We start from the raw sequence: 25,608 nt of genomic DNA on the forward strand, positions 1-25,608 counted from the left end.
ACCCAGCAGTAAAGCGTAGCTGGCTGCGTATGATTTAGCAATGTTTTTCACGCAGCTCACACGTGTCCACCGCCCGTAAGGACGGACAGAGGCTGGACAAATAGATTTGTTTTCAGTTTTTTCCCACCAACAGGCAGCACTGCGTATATTCAATGAACCTGAGAAGTTTAATAACTGTGCTGTGTCCCTGCTTATGTGTCACAGAACGTGAGGGTAGCAGAGTTATTATAACTCTTGGAGAGCAGGTATTTTTTTTTCCCAATTAAGGAAAGCAAATGGCGAACCCAGCAGTAAAGCGTAGCTGGCTGCGTATGATTTAGCAATGTTTTTCACGCAGCTCACACGTGTCCACCGCCCGTAAGGACGGACAGAGGCTGGACAAATAGATTTGTTTTCAGTTTTTTCCCACCAACAGGCAGCACTGCGTATATTCTATGAATAATAACTGTGTTGTGGCCCTGCCTATACAATTATTTCCCTGCAGTATCAATGGAGGGTGGAATGCTCTGCAGAGGCGATTTTGAGAAGCCCAAAAAAAATGCAGCACAGCCAACAGCAGCCTGGACAGTACTGCACACGGATAAATATGGCCCTAGAAAGGACCGTTGAGGTTCTTGAAGGCTACACTCACTCCTAACACTCTCCCTGCCTATGCAGCACTTCTGTCCCTAATGCCAGGTGCAACGGTCTGCAGAGGCGATTTTGAGAAAAAAAAAATCCCACTGCTAACAGCAGCCAACACACAGCTATCAGTGGCCCTAATAAGGACCTTTGGGGGGTCTTGAAGCCTACACTAACTACCAATTCTTTCCCTACAGCAGCTCCGGTATAAACAGCACTGTCCCTCATCTAACTCACACCGCATCTGAGGCGAGCCGCGGGAGGGGCCGACTTTTATATTAGGCGAACACCTGATCTCGCCAGCCACTCACAGCAGGGGGGTGGTATAGGGCTTAAACGTTGCAGGGGGAAGTTGTAATGCCTTCCCTGTCTTTCAATTGGCCAGAAAAGCGCGCTAACGTCTCAGGGAAGGAAGTGAAAGTAACCAGAACACCGCATGGTGTTCGTCACGAATAACGAACATCCCGAACACCCTAATATTCGCACGAATATCAAGCTCGGACGAACGCGTTCGCTCATCTCTAATAATAACTAGAGATGAGCGAACGCGTTCGTCCGAGCTTGATATTCGTGCGAATATTAGGGTGTTCGGGATGTTCGTTATTCGTGACGAACACCATGCGGTGTTCTGGTTACTTTCACTTCCTTCCCTGAGACGTTAGCGCGCTTTTCTGGCCAATTGAAAGACAGGGAAGGCATTACAACTTCCCCCTGCAACGTTTAAGCCCTATACCACCCCCCTGCTGTGAGTGGCTGGCGAGATCAGGTGTTCGCCTAATATAAAAGTCGGCCCCTCCCGCGGCTCGCCTCAGATGCGGTGTGAGTTAGATGAGGGACAGTGCTGTTTATACCGGAGCTGCTGTAGGGAAAGAATTGGTAGTTAGTGTAGGCTTCAAGACCCCCCAAAGGTCCTTATTAGGGCCACTGATAGCTGTGTGTTGGCTGCTGTTAGCAGTGGGATTTTTTTTTTTTTCTCAAAATCGCCTCTGCAGACCGTTGCACCTGGCATTAGGGACAGAAGTGCTGCATAGGCAGGGAGAGTGTTAGGAGTGAGTGTAGCCTTCAAGAACCTCAACGGTCCTTTCTAGGGCCATATTTATCCGTGTGCAGTACTGTCCAGGCTGCTGTTGGCTGTGCTGCATTTTTTTTGGGCTTCTCAAAATCGCCTCTGCAGAGCATTGCACCCTCCATTGATACTGCAGGGAAAGAATTGTATAGGCAGGGCCACAACACAGTTATTATTCATAGAATATACGCAGTGCTGCCTGTTGGTGGGAAAAAACTGAAAACAAATCTATTTGTCCAGCCTGTGTCCGTCCTTACGCCTGTGTAGACGTGTGAGCTGCGTGAAAAACATTGCTAAATCATACGCAGCCAGCTACGCTTTACTGCTGGGTTCGCCATTTGCTTTCCTTAATTGGGAAAAAAAAATACCTGCTCTCCAAGAGTTATAATAACTCTGCTACCCTCACGTTCTGTGACACATAAGCAGGGACACAGCGCAGTTATTAAACTTCGCAGGTTCATTGAATATACGCAGTGCTGCCTGTTGGTGGGAAAAAACTGAAAACAAATCTATTTGTCCAGCCTCTGTCCGTCCTTACGCCTGTGTAGACGTGTGAGCTGCGTGAAAAACATTGCTAAATCATACGCACCCAGCTACGCTTTACTGCTGGGTTCGCCATTTGCTTTCCTTAATTGGGAAAAAAAATACCTGCTCTCCAAGAGTTATAATAACTCTGCTACCCTCACGTTCTGTGACACATAAGCAGGGACACAGCGCAGTTATTAAACTTCGCAGGTTCATTGAATATACGCAGTGCTGCCTGTTGGTGGGAAAAAACTGAAAACAAATCTATTTGTCCAGCCTGTGTCCGTCCTTACGCCTGTGTAGACGTGTGAGCTGCGTGAAAAACATTGCTAAATCATACGCACCCAGCTACGCTTTACTGCTGGGTTCGCCATTTGCTTTCCTTAATTGGGAAAAAAAATACCTGCTCTCCAAGAGTTATAATAACTCTGCTACCCTCACGTTCTGTGACACATAAGCAGGGACACAGCGCAGTTATTAAACTTCGCAGGTTCATTGAATATACGCAGTGCTGCCTGTTGGTGGGAAAAAACTGAAAACAAATCTATTTGTCCAGCCTGTGTCCGTCCTTACGCCTGTGTAGACGTGTGAGCTGCGTGAAAAACATTGCTAAATCATACGCAGCCAGCTACGCTTTACTGCTGGGTTCGCCATTTGCTTTCCTTAATTGGGAAAAAAAAATACCTGCTCTCCAAGAGTTATAATAACTCTGCTACCCTCACGTTCTGTGACACATAAGCAGGGACACAGCGCAGTTATTAAACTTCGCAGGTTCATTGAATATACGCAGTGCTGCCTGTTGGTGGGAAAAAACTGAAAACAAATCTATTTGTCCAGCCTGTGTCCGTCCTTACGCCTGTGTAGACGTGTGAGCTGCGTGAAAAACATTGCTAAATCATACGCACCCAGCTACGCTTTACTGCTGGGTTCGCCATTTGCTTTCCTTAATTGGGAAAAAAAATACCTGCTCTCCAAGAGTTATAATAACTCTGCTACCCTCACGTTCTGTGACACATAAGCAGGGACACAGCGCAGTTATTAAACTTCGCAGGTTCATTGAATATACGCAGTGCTGCCTGTTGGTGGGAAAAAACTGAAAACAAATCTATTTGTCCAGCCTGTGTCCGTCCTTACGCCTGTGTAGACGTGTGAGCTGCGTGAAAAACATTGCTAAATCATACGCAGCCAGCTACGCTTTACTGCTGGGTTCGCCATTTGCTTTCCTTAATTGGGAAAAAAAAATACCTGCTCTCCAAGAGTTATAATAACTCTGCTACCCTCACGTTCTGTGACACATAAGCAGGGACACAGCGCAGTTATTAAACTTCGCAGGTTCATTGAATATACGCAGTGCTGCCTGTTGGTGGGAAAAAACTGAAAACAAATCTATTTGTCCAGCCTGTGTCCGTCCTTACGCCTGTGTAGACGTGTGAGCTGCGTGAAAAACATTGCTAAATCATACGCACCCAGCTACGCTTTACTGCTGGGTTCGCCATTTGCTTTCCTTAATTGGGAAAAAAAATACCTGCTCTCCAAGAGTTATAATAACTCTGCTACCCTCACGTTCTGTGACACATAAGCAGGGACACAGCACAGTTATTAAACTTAGATAATTCATTCACTAGAGGCAGTGGGGCCTTTCGTTTTCCAAAAAGGGCAAAAATTATATTTGGCCTGCAGTCTTGCGCCAATTTATTTCCTGCCTGGGAAATCTAATCACTGGTAATACAGCATGCTGAGGGGTAGGGGTAAGCCTAGAGGACGTGGACGTGGACGTGGCCGAGGACGCGGAGGGCCAAGTGAGGGTGTGGGCACAGGCCAAGCTCCTGATCCAGGTGTGTCGCAGCTGTCTGCTGCGCGATTAGGAGAGAGGCACGTTTCTGGCGTCCCCACATTCATCGCCCAATTAATGGGTCCACGCGGGAGACGGTTATTAGAAAATGAGCAGTGTGAGCAGGTCCTGTCCTGGATGGCAGAAAGTGCTTCGAGCAACCTATCGTCTACCCGCAGTTCTGCGCCGTCCACTGCTGCCAATCCGAATCCTCTGTCTGCTGCTCCTCCTTCCTCCCAGCCTCCTCAGTCCACTACAATGACACCTGCTCAGGAGCGGGAACACTCCCAGGAACTGTTCTCGGGCCCCTGCTTAGATTGGGCAGCAGCGGTTCCTCTCCCACCAGAGGAGTTTATCGTCACTGATGCCCAACCATTCGAAAGTTCCCGGGGTCCGGGGGAAGAGGCTGGGGACTTCCGCCAACTGTCTCAACAACTTTCTGTGGGTGAGGAGGACGATGACGATCAGACACAGTTGTCTTGCAGTGAGGTAGTAGTAAGGGCAGTAAGTCCCAGGGAGCAGCGCACAGAGGATTCGGAGGAAGAGCAGCAGGACGATGAGGTGACTGACCCCACCTGGTGTGCAACGCTTACTCAGGAGGACAGGTCTTCAGAGGGGGAGTCAAGGGCATCAGCAGGGCAGGTTGCAAGAGGCAGTGCGGTGGCCAGGGGTAGAGGCAGGGCCAGACCGAATAATCCACCAAGTGTTTCCCAAAGCGCCCCCTCGCGCCATGCCACCCTGCGTAGGCCGAGGTGCTCTAAGGTCTGGCAGTTTTTCACAGAGACGCCTGACGACCGACGAACAGTGGTGTGCAACCTTTGTCGCGCAAAGCTCAGCCGGGGAGCCAACACCAACAGCCTCACCACCACCACCATGCGCAGACATATGATGGCCAAGCACCCCGCAAGGTGGGACAAAGGCCGTTCACCGTCTCCGGTTTGCACCCCTGCCTCTCCCCCTGTGCCCCAACCTGCCACTGAGATGCAACCCCCCTCTCAGGACACAGGCACTACCGCCTCATGGCCTGCACCCACACCCTCATCTCCGCTGTCCTCGGCCCCATCCAGCAGTGTAGTTCAGCGCACCGTTCAGCCGTCGCTTGCGCAAGTGTTCGAGCGCAAGCGCAAGTACGCCGCCACGCACCCGCACGCTCAAACGTTAACCGTCCGCATCGCAAAATTCATCAGCCTTGAGATGCTGCCGTATAGGGTTGTGGAAACGGAGTCCTTCAAAAGTATCATGGAGGCGGCGGCCCCGCGCTACTCAGTTCCCAGTCGCCACTACTTTTCCCGATGTGCCGTCCCAGCCCTGCACGACCACGTCTCCCGCAACATTGTGCGCGCCCTCACCAACGCGGTTACTGCCACGGTCCACTTAACTACGGACACGTGGACAAGCACAGGCGGGCAGGGCCACTACATCTCCCTGACGGCACATTGGGTGAATTTAGTGGAGGCTGGGACAGAGTCAGAGCCTGGGACCGCTCACGTCCTACCCACCCCCAGAATTGCGGGCCCCAGCTCGGTGCTGGTATCTGCGGAGGTGTATGCTTCCTCCACTAAAGCACCCTCCTCCTCCTCCTCCTCCTCTGTCTCACAATCAAGATGTGTTAGCAGCAGCATGTCGCCAGCAGTCGGTGTCGCGCGGTGTGGCAGCACAGCGGTGGGCAAGCGTCAGCAGGCCGTGCTGAAACTACTCAGCTTAGGCGATAAGAGGCACACGGCCCACGAACTGCTGCAGGGTCTGACACAGCAGACCGACCGCTGGCTTGCGCCGCTGAGCCTCCAACCGGGCATGGTCGTGTGTGACAACGGCCGTAACCTGGTGGCGGCTCTGCAGCTTGGCAGCCTCACGCACGTGCCATGCCTGGCCCACGTCTTTAATTTGGTGGTTCAGCGGTTTCTGAAAAGCTACCCACGCTTGTCAGACCTGCTCGTAAAGGCGCGCCGGCTCTGCGCACATTTCCGCAAGTCCCACACGGACGCTGCCACCCTGCGCACCCTGCAACATCACTTTAAGCTGCCAGTGCACCGACTGCTGTGCGACGTGCCCACACGGTGGAACTCTACGCTCCACATGTTGGCCAGGCTCTATGAACAACGGAGAGCTATAGTCGAATACCAACTCCAACATGGGCGGCGCAGTGGGAGTCAGCCTCCTCAATTCCTTTCAGAAGAGTGGGCCTGGTTGGCAGACATCTGCCATGTCCTTGGTAATTTTGAGGAGTCTACCCAGGTGGTGAGCGGCGATGCTACAATCATTAGCGTCACCATTCCTCTGCTATGCATCTTGAGAAATTCCCTGCAAACCATAAAGGCAGCTGCTTTGCGCTCGGAAACGGGGGCGGGGGAAGACAGTATGCCGCTGGATAGTCAGGGCACCCTCCTGTCTATTTCTCAGCGCGTACAGGAGGAGGAGGAGGAGCATGAGGAGGATGAGGAGGAGGGGGAAGAGACAGCTTGGCCCGCTGCTGACGGTACACCGGCTGATTGCCTGTCATCCTTTCAGCGTGTATGGCCTGAGGAGGAGGAGGAGGAGGAGGAGGATCCTGAAAGTGATCTTCCTAGTGAAGACAGCCATGTGTTGCGTACAGGTACCCTGGCACACATGGCTGACTTCATGTTAGGATGCCTTTCTCGTGACCCTCGCGTTGCACGCATTCTGGCCACGACGGATTACTGGGTGTACACACTGCTCGATCCACGGTATAAGGAGAACCTGCCCACTCTGATTCCCGAAGAGGAAAGGGGTTCGAGAGTGTTGCTATACCACAGGACCCTTGCGGACAAGCTGATGGTAAAATTCCCAGCCGACAGCGCTAGTGGCAGAAGGCGCAGTACCGAGGGCAAGGTAGCAGGGGATGTGCGTAGATCGAGCAGCATGTACATCCCAGGCAGTGCAACAGTCTTTAAGGGCCTGGCCAGCTTTATGGCTCCCCACCAAGACTGTGTCACCGCTCCCCAGTCACGGCTGAGTCGGCGGGAGCACTGTAAAAGGATGGTGAGGGAGTACGTAGCGGATCGCACGACCATCCTTGGTGACGCCTCTGCCCCCTACAACTACTGGGTGTCGAAGCTGGACATGTGGCCTGAACTAGCGCTGTATGCCCTGGAGGTGCTTGCTTGTCCTGCGGCTAGCGTGTTGTCGGAGAGGGTGTTTAGTGCGGCTGGGGGAATCATCACAGATAAGCGTAGCCGCTTGTCAACCGACAGTGCCGACAGGCTAACACTCATCAAGATGAACAAAGGCTGGATTTCCCCAGACTTCTGTTCTCCACCAGCGGACAGCAGCGATACGTAAGCAATACGTAGGCTGCACCCGCGGATGGAAGCTACGTTCTCTCTCACCATCCAAAACGGGGACATTTCTGCTTCATCAATCTGTGTCTAATATTCCTCCTCCTCCTCCTCCTGCTCCTCCTCCTGAAACCTCACGTAATCACGCTGAACGGGCAATTTTTCTTAGGGCCACAAGGCTCACTCAAATAATTTTTCAGAACAATTTTTATAAGTTTCAATGCGCTTAAAAGCATTGGAACTTTAACTTGAACCAATTTTTCGTTACACTGGGCTGCCTCCAGGCCTAGTTACCACTTAAGCCACATTAACCAAAGCGATTAATGGGTTTCACCTGCCCTCTTGGCTGGCCATGGCCAATTTTTGGGATGTACATTAGTACTGTTGATACAGCAATTTGTGTGGGCCCTCGCCTACAGTGTAATCAAATTAATTTTTAGCCCACCTGCATTACAGCTGACGTTACCTCAGCTGTGTTGGGCAATGCAATGGGATATTTTTGTGTACCGCCGGTGGGTTCCAGGGAGCCACCCATGCTGTAGGTGCACACTGAGTTTTTAATACATCTGTACACTTCTAAAGAACCCGTCTGACCGGGGCATGCAGTGTGGGCCGAAGCCCACCTGTATTACGCACGACATTACTACCTCAGCTGTGTTGGGCAATGCAATGGGATATTTCTATGTACCGCCGGTGGCTTCCTGGCACCCACCCAGGCAGTGGGTCCACAGGGAGTTAAACCTACATGTGTCCACTTGTAAAGAATCCCAGTCTGACTGGGGCATGCAGTGTGGGCCGAAGCACACCTGTATTACGCACGACATTACTACCTCAGCTGTGTTGGGCAATGCAATGGGATATTTCTATGTACCGCCGGTGGCTTCCTGGCACCCACCCAGGCAGTGGGTCCACAGGGAGTTAAACCTACATGTGTCCACTTGTAAAGAATCCCAGTCTGACTGGGGCATGCAGTGTGGGCCGAAGCCCACCTGTATTACGCACGACATTACTACCTCAGCTGTGTTGGGCAATGCAATGGGATATTTTTGTGTACCGCCGGTGGGTTCCAGGGAGCCACCCATGCTGTGGGTCGACAGGGACTTCACAATAGGGAGTTGTACCTGCCTGTGTCTATGAATTAAAAAGCCCGGTCTGACTGGGGCATGCAGACACCTTGACAGAATGAATAGTGTGTGGCACATAGGTTCCCCATTGCTATGCCCACGTGTGCAGCTCCAGATGGCGGTGGCACAGGATTCTATTTCTCATTGCTTCTGTACAGCATTGTGGGCTATCGCTCCGCCACTTTTAAAGAGGGTCGCTGCCTAGCCGTGCCAACCTCTGCAGTGTATGCCTGCGGTCCCTCGTCATGGCAGACGCAATTCTAAATAGACATGAGCGTGGTGTGGCATGAGGGCAGCTGAAGGCTGCGCAGGGACACTTTGGTGTGCGCTGTGGGTGGGAGGGGGTGCGGTTGGGCAGCATGTAACTCAGGAGAAGTGGCAGTGGAGTGTCATGCAGGCAGTGATTGTGCTTTGTTGGAGGTAGTGTGGTGCTTAGCAAAGGTATGCCATGCTAATGAGCGCTTTTCAGAAGTAAAAGTTGTTGGGAGGGGGGGGGGGGCCCACTCTTGCCGCTATTGTGGCTTAATAGTGGGACCTGTGAACTTAGGATGCAGCCCAACATGTAGCCCCTCGCCTGCCCTATCCGTCACTGTGTCATTCCCATCACTTTCCTGAATTGCCCAGATTTTCACACATGAAAACCTTAGCGAGCATCGGCAAAATACAAAAATGTTCTGGTCGCCCATTGACTTCAATGGGGTTCGTTGTTCGAAACGAACCCTCGAGCATCACGGGAAGTTCGTTACGAATAACGAACACCCGAACATTTTGGTGTTCGCTCATCTCTAATAATAACCAATTACAGTGCAGCTTTTGTTACCTCAGCAGAATACTATATAACAACCAATCACAGCGCAGCTTTCATGTTACCTCAGCAGTATAAGAAATAACAACCAATCACAGCACAGCTTTTATTCTGCCTCAGCAATATACAAAATAGCAACCAATCACAGAGCAGCATTAATTTTACCTCAGCGGTATAATATATAGCAACCAATCACAGCACAGCTTTCATGTTACCTCAGCAGTATAAAGAATAGCAACCAATCACAGCACAGCTTTCATTTTACCTCAGTAATATAAGAAGTAGCAACCAATCACAGCACAGCTTTCACATTACCTCAGCAGTATAAGGTATAGCAACCAATCACAGTGAAGCTTTCATGTTACCTCAGCAATATAGGAAATAGCAATATTACATTGGTATTACTATTATAGTGCTGATAAAAAGGAGAAATGAAATAAAACAATCAGCTGAATATTCAAGAGGTCAATAGATCCCTTTTAGGAAAAGCCCCAAGAGTTATAAAAAAAGGTTGAAATAAAACAAACAGAATTTCTATTCATTTATATGATAGTTTCATGAAAGTTAAGGACAGCATAGTCGTGTAATAGTTAGCATAGTTGCTTTGCACAACTGGCATACAAGGTTTAAATACACTCAGAGTTTATATGTTTTCTGTGACTTTGCTCCAGCTTTTTCTCTCACTCAAAAAATGTACTGATTGGTTAATTACTATGTTATAAAATAAGCCTGAGTGATGGCAATCTCTGTACAATACTACAGAATATGTTGGTGCTATTTGTGCAACATAACATAAATATGGTGTAAAGCACTGCCACAGTTTTACTTAATCTAATGCCGAGTACTATATGGCTATTCATATCCTATTAATATGTACCACATACCGATAAGATGTACATATATGTTCTTCCATTTAATGGCAGACTATGTTGTATATCATGAAAAGATCCAAAGATTTTGTCTCAGCCCAGTTTCACTTATTTTGTCATGAAGATGAACGAAAGCTTCAGCAAGTGGGAACTGTCTTTTTTTTCCCAAAACCTATAACATAGTGTTGGCTTTCTTCAATAAAATACAGTAAGGGAGGGTACTGGGATGTGACCTTCTTTCCCTCTGTACGCATGTTACTGCCTATAATGAATCGAAGGATTTGAGTTTTTCAAATCACTAATTATAGCATTAATCAATGTATTATTTGCCATTTATTATATAGTGCTATCTTATTCATCATAGGAGAAACAAAAAAAATCTTGTAGACATGATACTTTTTAACGAATAACAACAAGAAATGGTAACGGTGCAAGTTTTCGAGATTTTTGTCATACCATGCCTGATGAAGAGACCTAAGTAGTCTTGAAAGCTTGTGCTGTTAACATAATTTATTTTTGTTAGCTATTATAAGGTATCATATCTGTCACCAACGGGGCTTACAATCTTATTTTCCTATCTTAGAAATACGCAAAATTGGACAAAAAGACATCAATTTACTTCTCAGTATGTTTTTGGAGTGTGGAAGGACACCATAGTTCCCAAGACTATCACTCCATTCATTTCCATGGGGCCAACTGGGTTAGCCAAGCACTGTGGTGGCTATCTCCATAGACAGTGAATGGAGTGGAGGACACATATGTACTCTGGTGCACTGTTCTCATTATCCAGGTGCTTTCCAGTGGTGAGACACCCCCCTCTACAATCAATCATTTATCATTTAAATGATTTTCATTGGACATACTTCCCTTCCAAGTTTCATAACCAAAAAAAAATACAACTATTATGCCACCAATTGCGCCCATACATATACAGGTTTAGAAATAAAATAACAAACAGTTCAGCACTGATATGTTATATTACTCCAGTCTAGATCCATAAATTCTTTCAAACCACAAATCACATTCATAAATTATTGGACCACAATTCTGTAATTACTTTCGTTTTTTATGTTGTACTATTTTATCAAACAGAAAAAAAACCTAAGAAAATTGTTTTTGTGTTACCATTTTGTATGAGACATACCGTATATACTCGAGTATTAGCCGACCCGAATATAAGCCGAGTCAATAAGTTTTACCACAAAAAACTGGAAAAACGTATTGACTCGAGTATAAGCCTAGCTATACTCTACTATATACTGGGTAAAGAAAAAATGCAATACTCACCTCCCAGCCAGCGTCTGAGTCCCCGGCGCGATGGTCTCCTTGTTGGTGCAGCAAGCTGCTTAAGAATTCTCCCCTCTGTCATCTCCCTGCTCGTCTTTGAATTTCTCTGCCATCAGCGCTGTGTAGGTAAGCGCTGTAATTGGATCGAGCGCTAGCCAATCCCAGCTTCATCACCAAGTGTCCAGCAGCACTCAAATATAGTTCCAAAGGAGGTAAAGGTATTAATCCATGCACAGCCACCATTAGGGGGATCATGGACCTCCAAATCCCCACAGTAAATCCAAAGGTATGAAAAATAGTGTGAAGTAAAAATCAAGAACTCTTTATTGCTTCATGTTATAAAAAGGCGCTCAATAAACCAATCACAGCCATTCAGTGATGTCATCCACTGAGTGGCTGTAAATGATCGAGCACCGGCTGTGATTGGCTGGCACTTAAACCAATCACAGCGCTTACGTACACAGCGTTGATAGCGGGGGAATTCAAAGCTGAGCAGGGAGATGACAGTGGGGAGAATTCTCAAGCAGCTTGCTGCACTGTCGGGGAGACCATCACACCTGGGACACAGACACAGGCTGGAAGGTGAGTATTGCGGGTTGTTTGTTGTTGTTTTTTTTTTTACCTCACTCGAGTATAAGCCCAGGGGGGCTTTTTCAGCATAGAAAATGTGCTGAAAAACTAGGCTCATACCCGAGTATATATGGTAGTTTTTTTATTTTTCCGATAATGGCGCTGTCCAACAGCTTGTTTTTTTTTTTTGTAGAACGAGCTTTTACTGGTAATATTTAGAACTACATATAACTTTTTAATCACTTTTTGCTTCATTTTTGGATGCAAAGTGACCAAAAGCAGAATTTTTATTTATTTTTTACGACATTCACCGCAGGATAAAAAATTATACTAATTTTACAGAATGGGGCATTATGCAATATATATATATATATATTAATTACTGATTATCAAATCATGGTATTTGTATAGCGCCAACTTATTCCGCAGCGCTTTCAGGTAATTATTACTTATTACCCCCCACCAAGCTGGGTTCTCATTTTACCGACCTCAGAAGGATGGAAGGCTGAGTCAACCTTGAGCCGGCTACCTGATTCTTGCGGGGATCGAACTTGCAACCTTCAGGTCGTAGGCGAGAGCTTACACTCTGCACCACACGAGGCTCTGATTATGTGCGTTTTTGTCTGGGATTATGGTCTATGATAAACTGCTCATATTTCTCTCACAATGTTTACTCAGGTATGGTAACCTTGGTTATCCTTCAGTAGAATACACTCAAATAGATTCTGTGGACAGATTCGGATTGTCTGGTGTAGCAGGACCTCTGTAATAACCCTTTTCCTCCTTAACACCCTTCACCAATTTTTTTGTTTATGTAGCTCTCAGTGGTTAGACATTAGACAATGACATTCTGTCTTCATCATCCATTTTTTAAATTAGTCATTTACATACGTTATGCTATTTTATACCAGAATTATATGATATCGAGCTTAGAATATTTAACAGACACATGCAGGGTCAAGCTGGTAAATTTTAGTCAGGTGGTCAAGCACCCAGCACTGGCCCATCCGCAACATACACTAAAACTTCAATACTAACCACAGTACATAATTACAGCACCATTACCAAGCTCGTAACATAAATACAATATCAGAACCAAGCTCAGGATATAAATCTGCACCAAAACCCGCATAAAAATCTTCAGTTTTGTGCTTTTTTTTGCTTAGATGTGCAGCAAATTGCACCCTTTCAATTTAAGGGGGGAATTTTGCTGCGGGTCTGCAACAAAATGTACATCAAAATCCACACCATTGGTGCAGGTTTTGATGTGGTTATTGATGCAGATTTTGACATGGTTATTGACATGGTTATTTGGATTTTCTGCTGTGACAAATCTGCACCAATTCTGTAAAGTGTAAACGTACCCTAAAGGAGCAGAGGTGTATGCCCCAAGATGTGTTTTGCCCCCACAATGGAGTAATTGCCCCTCCATTGCCTCCCACAAAGTAATAGTGGCTCTACAAAGTAACTATACACCCTGCTCACACAAGACTTGTGCCCCCTCTGAGGTCGCATCACTAATTTTGGACCCCTCAATATCCCTCTCACTCCTCACTGCTGCAGGACCCCCAATAATTTGCCTTCTATATGATAAGGCAGGGCTATCAGTTGGCATGCGCACGCGCAGTTTTTTCATGCGGATTTCCACAGCAGATGCACTGTGAGTTATCATTAAATTGATTTTTACTGCTTCTGGAAGCTTCTGAACGGATGTACACAGATGCACTGCGGATCATCCTCGCGGAAACAATCTGCAGCCCCACCTCCCTAATTGATTTTAACCCTCACAATCGCAGTGAATCTGCAAGTATTTGTGGATGCACTGCATAGAGATGAATGGAGCACATCTGCGCGTGATCCGCGGTAAAATGGAGCATGCTGCGATTTATTATCCATGCGTGGCATCAGAAAATCAAGTAAAAACAAATCTGCAGGTGTTAAATGAAGTGTGGACGCCCATGCTTCCCTATTGGTGGCTTGATTTGCGGATCTCAATCACGGTGCCACGTGCGGATTCCGCAAATCAAATCCACCCCTGGACATTGGGTCTAACACTGTTGATAGCTTGTTATGCTAATTTCCAAAGGTTGTTTTTGCAGGATCTAAAAAATGTTGAAGTATAAACAGTAAGGGCAAAATTCTGATTGAGGAGATACCTTCAAAGAAAGTATCTCCACATTCATTAATTGTAGGTGTTTTTCATTGTGCTGGTATTACATACTGCATGACTCCTTTAGGGCTCATTCACACGAGTGTTGTTTTAGCGCATAAGAGGTGCACACATAAAGCTTTTCTATAGGAACCAATGGTTTCCTATAGAAGCATTCACATGAAGGAATTTTAGAAGCGCAAAATACTCGCACCTTCAAATGATAGGTCATGCGTGACTACAATGCCCGCATCTAAGGTCCGTGGTGTGAGAAAAGATAGGACCTGACTAGAGATGAGCGAGCACCAAAATGCTCGGGTGCTCGTTACTCGAGTCGAACTTTCAGTGATGCTCGAGAGTTCGTTTCGAGTAACGAACCCCATTGAAGTCAATGGGTGACTCGAGCATTTTTGTATATCGCCGATGCTCGCTAAGGTTTTCATTTGTGAAAATCTGCAAAACACAAGAAAGTGATGGAAACGACACAGAAACGAATAGGGCAGGCGAGGAGCTACATTTTGGGCTGTATCTCAAGTTCCCAGGTCCCACTATTAAGCCACAATAGCGGCAAGAGTGGGACCCCGTACGCGGGATGAATTGTCGGGAAGGGCTTAAATGTATAAGCCCTTCCCTACAATTCATCCAGAAATGTGTAAAAATAAAAAATATATATATATGCTTACCTGGTCCCGGCAGACGGAGTTCAGCGCGACAGGCTGCAGTTCTCCTGAACTGCTCTGAACAGCTGTGAGTAGTATTCAGCAGCCGGGGATTTAAAATCCCCGCCTGCTGAATCAGATGCCTCTTATTGGTCACAGCCTGACCAATCAGAGGCATCCCTCACTCACACCCATTCATGAATTCATGAATGGGTGAGTGAGGGCTGCCTCTGATTGGCTCAGGGGCAGCTCTCCTGCCCCTGAGCCAATCAGAGGCAGCCCTCACTCACCCATTCATGAATTCATGAATGGGTGTGAGTGAGGGATGCCTCTGATTGGTCAGGCTGTGACCAATAAGAGGCATCTGATTCAGCAGGCGGGGATTTTAAATCCCCGGCTGCTGAATACTACTCACAGCTGTTCAGAGTAGTTCAGGAGAACTGCAGCCTGTCGCGCTGAACTCCGTCTGCCAGGACCAGGTAAGTATATATATATTTTTTGTTTTTACACATTTCTGGATGAATTGCAGGGAAGGGCTTATATATTTAACCCCTTCCCGACAATTCATCCCGCGATCGCCGGCAGCCCATTGCTTTCAATGGAGTCGGCTGTATTGCCGGCTCCATTGAATTCAATGGGCTAACATCGTTCTGCCGGGACCAGGTAAGTATATATATATTTTTTATTTTTACACATTTCTGGATGAATTGTAGGGAAGGGCTTATATATTTAAGCCCTTCCCGACAATTCATCCCGCGCACGCCGGCAGCCCATTGCTTTCAATAGAGCCGGCTGTATTACCGGCTCCATTGAATTCAATGGTCAGTGCTCGTTTAATCGAGACGAGTACCGCGTGGTGCTCGTCTCGAGTAACGAGCATCTCGAGCACCCTAATACTCGGACGAGTATGCTCGCTCATCTCTAGACCTGACCTATCATTGGTAAGAGCTGCACAGGAGTTTTCATTGACTCCTATGGGAGCAGGACTTTAAGGAAACTCCTGCACAGGAAAATAAGATTTCCCGTTTAACCCTTTCCAATCCACTGTCTGACGTCTAAAGACATTATGATTTAAGGCTGTACAGCTTCGATGTTGGAAGACGTCCGTTGAGATTCTCTTACTGTATATTGCCAGCCTCTCTGCTGTCGGAGCCTATCCAACATGTCACCTCATGCAGTACTGGCTTTAGCCAGCAGATAGCGCCATTGTATAATGGCAGAAAAAGAGTAAGCCCCCTAGGAAAACAAGAATACAAATTGGATTGGAAAGGGTTAAAACCTGCTGTCCAGAAGCACAATTTAAATGTCCCGCTGTAAACTCCTGTCAGTCCCCAAGGGGATGAGGGGGCTCCTGGAGGATTCCATTAATCCCCACGGGGACTATCAGAAATTCAAAACAGTATTATAGCAAAGCTGTGGCAGCATGTAATGATGCGATAAAAAGCTTCTTTTTCGCATCATTACATGCTGCCACAGCTTTGCTATAATATTGGGATCGTGGAAGGGGCTTAGGTCCATAGCCCTGTTGCTGGCTTTGCATGAATATTTTTAGCTACAGAGAAGGAAACTTTTTGAATTTCTCTCTGTCCCTCCCCCCCCCCCCCCCCCCCCAAGTTTTCTTTTCTGGCGGGGTCGAGTGAGTGCCATGGTTCTTTTTTGCTAATTACTGAGAAATTCAAAACAGGACATTTAAAATGTGCTTCTGGGCAGCATGTCTTAAATGTCCTGCTGTAAGCAGTGGGCTATTCCTCCAGCCCCGCCGCTGAGCAACTCCCCAGCAACGGAGGGGGGGGGGCAGTAGGGGACTCCCTCTACTTCTCTCCCCAAAGGGATATCCCTATAGCGGGAAGAGAGAAGGGGGCAGGGTTTACAGGGCTTTCCCAAGAGAATGGGAGGACGGTGCGGGGCTAGATGGATCCACCCCTAACACCACCCCTCTAGCTCCGCTCCCTCTGTTTTAGCTATGGGAATCCATGAGAGATGTCATGTAGCCTCACCCGCTCTCTCTTCGTTATGGAGATATCCCACTAAGATGCCCGTAGCAGGGGGAGATAGAGCAGGGCTATGGGCTAACCCCCCCCCCATAGCAGGGAGAAAGAGCAGGGCTTTCAGGGATTAATCCATAGCAGGGAGAGAGAAATCCGGACTATGGGTTAATCCTCTGTAGCTCCGCTCTCTGCCTGCTATGGGAAAATACTGAAGCCCTGCAGGGCTTCATCTCTCTCTCCTACTCGAGCAGCTGCGCTTTTGGAAGCACAATATAGGTGCAATTTTTTTTCACGCACCTTTACTGTTCTAAAACAGCACTTGTGTGAAAGACACCTTAAAAAGAGTGATGACAGATGACAAGTAAATGTGAACTACAATGTCATTATACTCAAAGAAAGTTAAGACATGCTTTTCATACAATGAAGGGGTATAATATTGTAAATTATAATATTTTTGTCATACATGTTGGTATGCATGCTATTTACAGTTTTTTTTACATATTTGTCAAATTCTATGAGAATTTGTGCAGCTAATTTACATGTGGAAAAAAATATGACTATTAGAACCAATGGTTTCCTATGGAAAAATTCAGACTAAGGGCTCAGTCAGACAAGCATTTTTTGCTGCGCATTTAATCGCATGAAACGCACACAAAACACATGCGTCAAAAATTCTTGTGCCCAAGGAGGGCATCATGGTTAAAAAAAATTGCACTTGGGTGCGTTCACAATTCGCACATAAAGTACGGTGCCATCGCTATCCCCTGCTGCAGCTCTGACAGCTGCAGCAGGGAATACCTTGCATGTGAAACCCCTGGATGCTGTCACATCCAGGGGTTTCAGCTTGTAGTCAATGGGGCCGGCGGCAGCAATGGCGGCCCCATTGACAACATACAGAAAAGATCGCGATCCTCTGCCACAGCTGTGACAACTGTGGCCAAGGATTTCTTCATCTCCGTAGGGAGTCTCCTCATCACTGAACACTGTGACAGCAGTGATGATGGGACTCCCCGTAGGGATAAAGGAATCCCCTCCCACAGCTGTCACAACTGTGGCACAGGAGCCACAGTGACAAGGGGACCCCCCTTGAAAGCAATGGGCTGCCAGCAACCCCCTGCAGTGATTTTTCAGGGAAGGGCTTTAAATATAAGCCCTTCCCTGAAAATCATCCCTAGAATGTCTAAAAAAAAATATATATATACACTCACCTCTGTGCCGCTGTGGGGCTTAGGCGCATCTAGCTGCTCTGAAGTTCTTTCAGCAGGCGGGGATTTAAAATCCTCGCCTGCTGAAAGGGCTGTGACTGATTGGCTGAGCGCTCAGCCAATTATAGGCAGCGCTCATCTACTCATTGAATTCAGCTATTCATTGAAATCAATGAATGGCTGAGCACTGTCTCTGATTGGCTGATCGCAGGGACCAATCACAGGCAGCACTCAGCTGTCATTCAATAAATGGCTGAGTGCTGCCTGTGATTGGTCCCTGCGCTCAGCCAATCAAACACAGCCCTTTTAGCAGGCAGAGATTTAAAATCCCCACCTGCTAAAAGAACTTCATAGCAGTTCAGGGAGACAAGTGGCTAGACGCGCCTGAGCCCCGGCAGTGATGGAGAGGTGAATATATATTGTGCTGTCATAGTGTTCAGTGATGTGGGGACTCCCCATGGAGATTAAGAAATCCTCGGCCACAGCTGTGACAGCTGTGGCAGAGGATTGCGATCTTCTCTGTATGTGATCAATAGGACCCATTGGGATCAATGCCGCCGGTCCCATTGATCACAAGGTGAAACCCCTCAATGTGACAGCATCCAGGGGTTTCACGTCCAAAGAATCCTGATGCAACAGTTAACTGTGTTTTGCAATTTGCTGTCCTATTTTTTACCGGTGTGAATTTTTTGCGCAGGTAAAAAACAGATATTTGACCGATGCCATTAAAAAAGCATTGGTTCTAATAGATGTGAGTAGAAAACGCAAAAAACATGCGCAACCCAAACGCTCGTGTGACTGAGCCCTTAGGAGTTTTTGCCGTGCAAAAAAATCGCACCTAAAAAGTTAAGACATGAGCAACTGAGATTCCCTGCTGCGTAAAAAGATAGGACCTGACCTATCTTTGCTGCGTGAACAGCAGGAGTTTCCATAGACTCCTTTGGGAGCTGGAAAAAAGGGAAGTGGGAGGGAGGTTAGCTAAAGATTCTGATTGTTTAGTTTAAACTGCTAAACAATGGGAATGGGAGAGGAAGGGAGATTAGCAGTGTTTACCTAAACATTTGTATTGTTTATCTTAAACTACTAAACAATGGAAATGGTAGGGGTAGGGAAATTAGCAGCCTTAAACTAAACATCCCATTGTATGTATATACTGTATGTTGTGTAGTAAAGGTTTTGTGCTGACCTGAGGAAATAGAAATCTCTCTCTCTCAGCAGCACCGTTTTTTCGGCAACACACCGCTCCAGATCGTGTGAATGGGCGATATTAACGCTAATGAGCCTTGTGGACAATCGTCCATTCACACGATTTTTAGCATAGTTACCCACTATTTTTTGCGTGGCTAACTTCTGCGTGATTTTGAAGTCTGTGTGAATGAGCTCTACAATAGTTTCTAGTCATTAGCATTGTGCAAGTCAAATTATTACCTATATATTTTTTTGAGGAGGTATGGACTTTGCTGTATAGGACCTTAAAAAAAATTGTATTCTAGAAAAGCGCTAATATTTTCCAGCAAAATACACATATGGCAGACTTGGACTGTCTGAGACATTATATTGTATATTAAGTCTGATTTCAACTTACAATGGTCCAGGAAAGAATATTATATGTTGGAAAAAATTGTGTCCTGAGGCCACTGAAATTTGAGCGATGACTGCATATATAAAGTTATATGCAGAATGTGTAAAATTGTGTTATCCATTATTAATTCTAATTAAACAGTTGTTATGCAACTGTGAAAGGTTCACTATATTATTTTACAGTTGCAAATTTTCCTTAAAAATACAAAAAAAATGAGCAATATTTTAATGCATCCAACAATGAAAGTAACTAGTCTCTTCTTTGCAAAGAAAACAAGATCACTGATACAATGAAACAAAACATATTTCCTTTCCTCCAGTCTCTTTAGTTTGGGACATCAAAAGCATTACGATTTATTAGTGGCTTTATTATTTTTTCCTTTCAGTAGGCTCTAGACTTCTATATTATTGTTACTTGTGGCGTCCAGATAATATTGTCATGTGTGCTGCGGTTCTCAACTCCTTCTTTTAAGTTGTACAAGTATTTGTTTTTATGGAATGTCTACACTGATTTGACACCACCATAGAGACTGTTGTTATCAGTGTCCAAATACCAGTAACTCCCTTCAAGAAAGAGAGATAAGCCATGCAATTGCCAGGGCTAACACAGCTTTGACATTTCATCAGCTTTAAACCAGAAGTTTTACTATCAGACTGCACAGTAGATAAATAATGGGTTGGACATTGCTATACATTCCTATCATATATGCTAATTTTAATATCCCCAAATGGTTTCATTATCGTTTTTAACCAACCAGTAAATAATTTTCTGTACAAAAGAATATATGCTTAAATTTTTGTTATGGGAGAGCAACTGCATTTCATAGAAATCTAAATCCATTTATGACGTGGGAGTGCTATCCAATGCTACTGATACTTATTTGGGTTCAGACAAAATTATCTCCAGACCTTTTGGCATTGAATCTGCAAAACACTGAAACTTTCCTTACAGGGACTAGCAAAAGGCCACCAAGCAAGAATAGTATACGGGCCTCTTTCCTCTCGAAAAGCTCAACATATAGAGCCCCCTTATGTCTCTCCAGCCATTGAACCACTAATTGTGCGTTATGACATTTACTACCTCAGTCCTTTACATGCAATCCAATAAACAGTATGAAGCTAGTTTTAAAGGGAGTAATTAGCCCCCTTAGCTGTTGGCCCTTGTGTAACTGAACAGTTTTCACATATAGTGCTGTATGTCTACCTTTGTTTTCTTACCTTACCTTTGTAAGACATAGGATCAAATTCAGCTAGACAAATCCACACCATAATCTGCATTACTTACATCTGGAGGTCTGGAGGTAATTATCCCCCTCTACTCTTCCTTAGGCTGCCTTCCACGGGCGGGTTTTCATTGCGTTCCCCGCGGCAGCAATCCGGCTGCGGGGAACGCAGTGAAAGCTCTCCATAGCATTGCTATGGAGAGTGGCGGCCCCCTGTCCACCAGTGGAGAATCATTGCAATTCTCTGCTCGCGGCCAGCAAATCGCAACATGCTGCAATTAGCCGCGATTCTCCATGGTCAGCCAATCTGTCAGATAGGCTGACCGGTGCAGATCAGTCAGTCAGCTCCTGCTCCCAGGCGGCGGCTCCCAGGCGGCGGCTCCCGCGGCGCATCTCCGCAACGCCCGTGGACAGGCCGCCTTAGTCAGACCTCATCTGGAATACTGTGTCCAGTTCTGGGCACCCCACTTTAAAAAAGACATAGACAAACTGGAGCAAGTTCAGAGAAGAGTTACCAAGATGGTGAGCGGTCTGCAAATCATGTCCTATGAGGAACGGGTAAAGGATCAGGGAATGCTTAGCTTTCAAAAAAGAAGGCTGAGAGGAGACTTAATAGCAGTCTACAAATATCTGAAGGGCTGTCACAGTGCAGAGGGATCAGCCCTATTCTCATTTGTACAAGGAAAGACTAGAAGCAATGGGATAAAACTGTCAATGGAGGAGATACAGATTAGACAGTGAGGGTGATCAATGAGTGGAACAGGTTACCATCGGAGGTGGTGAGTTCTCCTTCAATAGAAGTGTTTAAACAAAGGCTGGACAGACATCTGTGTGGGATGATTTAGTGATCCTGCACTGAGCAGGGGGTTGGACCTGATGACCCTGGAGGTCCCTTCTAACTCTACCATTCTATGATACTATGATTTTGCCACAAATTTGCTGTGGATTTTGCCCTTAGCAAATCTACAGCGATTCCGCTGCAGATCGATGCCAAAACCTGATTGTAAGATATATGGATTTTGGTGCAGATTTGTACATTGTGGAATTTTCTGCCTTGCCTGAGGGAACCCTAAGGTGTCAGCTCAAAAAGTGTTAGAACTGCACTATTTAAGGAACTTATATTCAGGGAAAGCTACTGAAATGCAAAAAGCCAAAATATTATATTCAAAATTGCGTTTTGAACACAGTGCTTTTGGTCAGCAATTTGAGATATCTCATGACATGTTTCTCTGGAGAATCCTTTTGGTGCATGTACTCAAAATATAGTAAACAATCCTTAACTATTTCTCATTCTTGAAAAATTACTTAGAGGGGTCATGGTACTGTTGTCTTCCCACCAACATGCAGCCCAGATAACCCCTTTAAACTATGTTTATGTACTTGCAATCACTCAATTATATTTAAAGTGGGTTGTCCAGTTGTAAACTATTGATGGCCTATCCTCAGGATTGATCTACAATTGTAGATTATCTGGGTTCTGTTACCAGGAACCCCCAATAATCAGGTGTTCTCTGGGCCCATGTACTTGTGTACTGTGCTGATTCCTGCAGGAAGCATACAGCTCTGTTCTTATTGTAGTGGCAGGCTTGGTATTGCCGGCCACGGTCCCATTGAAATAGATGAAAACTGTATGTGTAATACCAAACCTAGCCATTGCAGTGAGAACAGAGCTGCCTGTTTCCTGTAGGAATCAGCTCAGTACACAAGTACATCAGTCCAGAGAACAGCTGATCGGGGTGGGGTGGGGGGGTCCTTGATGACAGAACCACAACAATCTAACATTGATGACCAATGCTCAGAATATACCATCAATAGTTTGCAGCTGGACAACTCCTTTAAAGAGAACCTGTCAGGTGATATACGCTGTTCTGTGTGAAAACAGGATACAACAGAGGGAGAGAATCTGATCTCTATAATTTTTTATGATTTACAGCAGGATTTCTGAGTTAATACCAGAGTATATCCTGACCAGACTGCTAGAAAGGACAGTCAGAGTCTTGCTTGTAATTGACAGCTTTCCCTGTATCAATGTGGGTTTAAGGAGACTGCCAATCAGACTACAGTAGATCACTGGGGATCCTAGGAACAAGGCCAGTACAAGGAGCAGGCGAAGGTAGGCAACCACCTAGGGCAGTGATGGCGAACCTTTTAGAGACCGAGTGCCCAAACTGCAACCCAAAACCTACTTATTTACCGCAAAGTGCCAACACGTCAGGGGGCGGGGCTTATCACGAAGTATGATTTTACCTCCGTCGTTATAAAAAGGACCGGGCCGCTTCAAAATAGACAGCGTGCAGATTTTAACTGCTTTTTGAATGCAGAAATACTGCAGAATGTCCTCAGTGAAAATACTGTGGAAAATTCTGCAGCATTTCCGCATCCAACAAGCAGTCAGAATCTGCACGCTGTCTATTTTGAAACAGCCCTGCTCATTACCACCACATGTAAACATATCCCAGCGGTTATAGCGACACCCCACAGCGGTAATAGTGACCCCCCCAGCAATAATAGTGATATCCCACAGCGGCCCCCAGTATAATAGTGACCCCCCCAATGGCCCCCTAGCAGTAATAATAGTGACAACCCCGGAGTGGCCCCCATCAGTAATAATAGTGACACCCCCCAGCACCACCCCAGCAGTAATATTAGTAACACCCCCCCAGCAGTAAAAATAGTGACACCCCCCCCCAGCAGGAATAATAGTGACACCCACCAGCAGTAATAATAGTGACACGCCCCAGCAGTAATAATAGTGACACTCCCCAGTGGCCCCCAGCAGTAATAATAGTGACCCCCCAGCAGTAATAATAGTGACAGCCCCCAGCAGTAATAATGCCCCCCCAGCAGTCCCCCCAGCAATACTAATGCCCCCACAGCAGTAATAATGCCCTCCCCCAGTTGTCCCCAGCAGTAATAATGCGGCCCCAGTAATAATGCCCCCCCCAGCGATCCCCCAGCAGTAATAATGCCCCCCCAGCGATCCCCCCAGCAGTAATAATGCCCCCCCAGCGGTCCCCCAGCAGTGATAATGCCCCCCACAGCAGTCCCCTAGCAGTGATAATGCCCCCCCAGCAGTGATAATGCCACTGGGACCCACATACTTACCTTTCCTCCTCGTTGTAGCGCCGGGATCAGCACAGATAGTAGCGCTGATGGCAGCGTGCTGATGAGTGAATGCTGACCGGGGAGCCGCGGCCCCTGCAGGCATTCAGTAATGTAGTGAGCGGCCGATGGTGACGCGTGCCAGCAGGGAGGGCTCTGCGTGCTGCCTCTGGCACACGTGCCATAGGTTCGCCACCACTGACCTAGGGTGCCACATCACCACAAGTGAGAGGAGGGGTGTGCAATTTTATTGAAATATTAATTTGAGCTTCGATCTGCAGTCTGTATTACTTTTGGGATGTGATCTGGGTCTGTATTCATGTTTTGGTTTAGACTGAGTTTTATATTAATTTGGGGTCTAGTCTGAGCTGTGTATTAATTTAGGAGTTTGATTGGGGGTCTTGATTGAGGATCTGTATTAAGTTTGTTATTTGAGCAGGGTCTGTATTAAAGCACTTGTCCATCTGTATGGATTTCATTGTTCTAGAAAATTCTAAGCAGTTTTCGCAAATAATTTTACGTGATTGGATGGGGTTCTGGTTGGGTCCTGAATTAATTTGGGGGTCTGGTTTGATTTTGGGGTTTGGTCTGTGGTTTTATGCCTCTCCTGCTCCGTCTGGTGCTTTTTAGTAGTTATGCTTGCTTTAAGGTCCAGAAGTTTCTAGTAATGCCCCTGCTTTCATTTGAATTCATGAGGAATAGTATTTGGGGACATTGGGCATTGCTATAGATACAGCACTGGGTGCGCATATACTGTGCAAAAGTTTTAAGCAGGTGTGGAAAAAAATGTAAGTAAGAATACTTTTAAAAGTGGAACTGTTGCTATTTTTTTGTCAGGGCTCAGTCACACGGGCGTTTATTGCCGCGATTTGCGCATGCGCATGCGTCCGGCGATTTTTTAAAACCATTGCTTTGCAATGGTATCGGACACATGAGCGCTTTTTATGCGCTCGTCCGATAAATTAGAGAACAGAAATCGCAGATCGCACCTATCTGCGATCTGCGATTCCTGTTCTCTTCTCTATATGCGCTCAATGGGGCCGGCGGCAGCAGCGCCGACCCCAATGAGAACATATAGAAGACAAATCATTCTTCTCTGCCACAGCTGGAACAGCTGTGGCAGAGAAGAACGATGTTTGCCCATTGAATTCAATGGAGCGGCAATACAGCCGCTCCATTGAAAGCAATGGGCTGCCGGCGTGCGTGGGGTTAATTGTCGGGAAGGGGTTAAATATATAACCCCTTTCCTGCAATGCATCCTGAAAAGTGAAAAAATAAAAAAAAAGGATGTACTCACCTGCTCCCGGCAGCCTGAGATCCCCGCGGCCGTCCTGCAGTGGGTGTGAAGGGGGTGTGACTCAGGCTTGCCCCTGATTGGCTCAGCCTGAGCCAATCAGAGGCTGATCTCAGTCACACCCATTCATGAATTCATGAATGGGTGTGACTGAGACTTGCTTCTGATTGGCTCAGCGCTGAGCCAATCAGGGACAAGCCTGAGTCACACCCCCTTCACACCCACTGCAGGCCGGCCGCCGGGATCTCCAGCTGCCGGGAGCAGGTAAGTACATACATTTTTTTTATTTTTTCACTTTTCAGGATGCATTGCAGGAAAGGGGTTATATATTTAACCCCTTCCCGACAATTCATCCCACACTCGCCCGCAGCGCTTGCATTCAATGGAGCCGCTGTATTGCCGTCTCCATTGAA

The sequence above is a fragment of the Eleutherodactylus coqui genome, chromosome 1, assembly GCF_035609145.1.
Source record: "Eleutherodactylus coqui strain aEleCoq1 chromosome 1, aEleCoq1.hap1, whole genome shotgun sequence".
NCBI classification, from domain to species: Eukaryota; Metazoa; Chordata; class Amphibia; order Anura; family Eleutherodactylidae; genus Eleutherodactylus; species Eleutherodactylus coqui.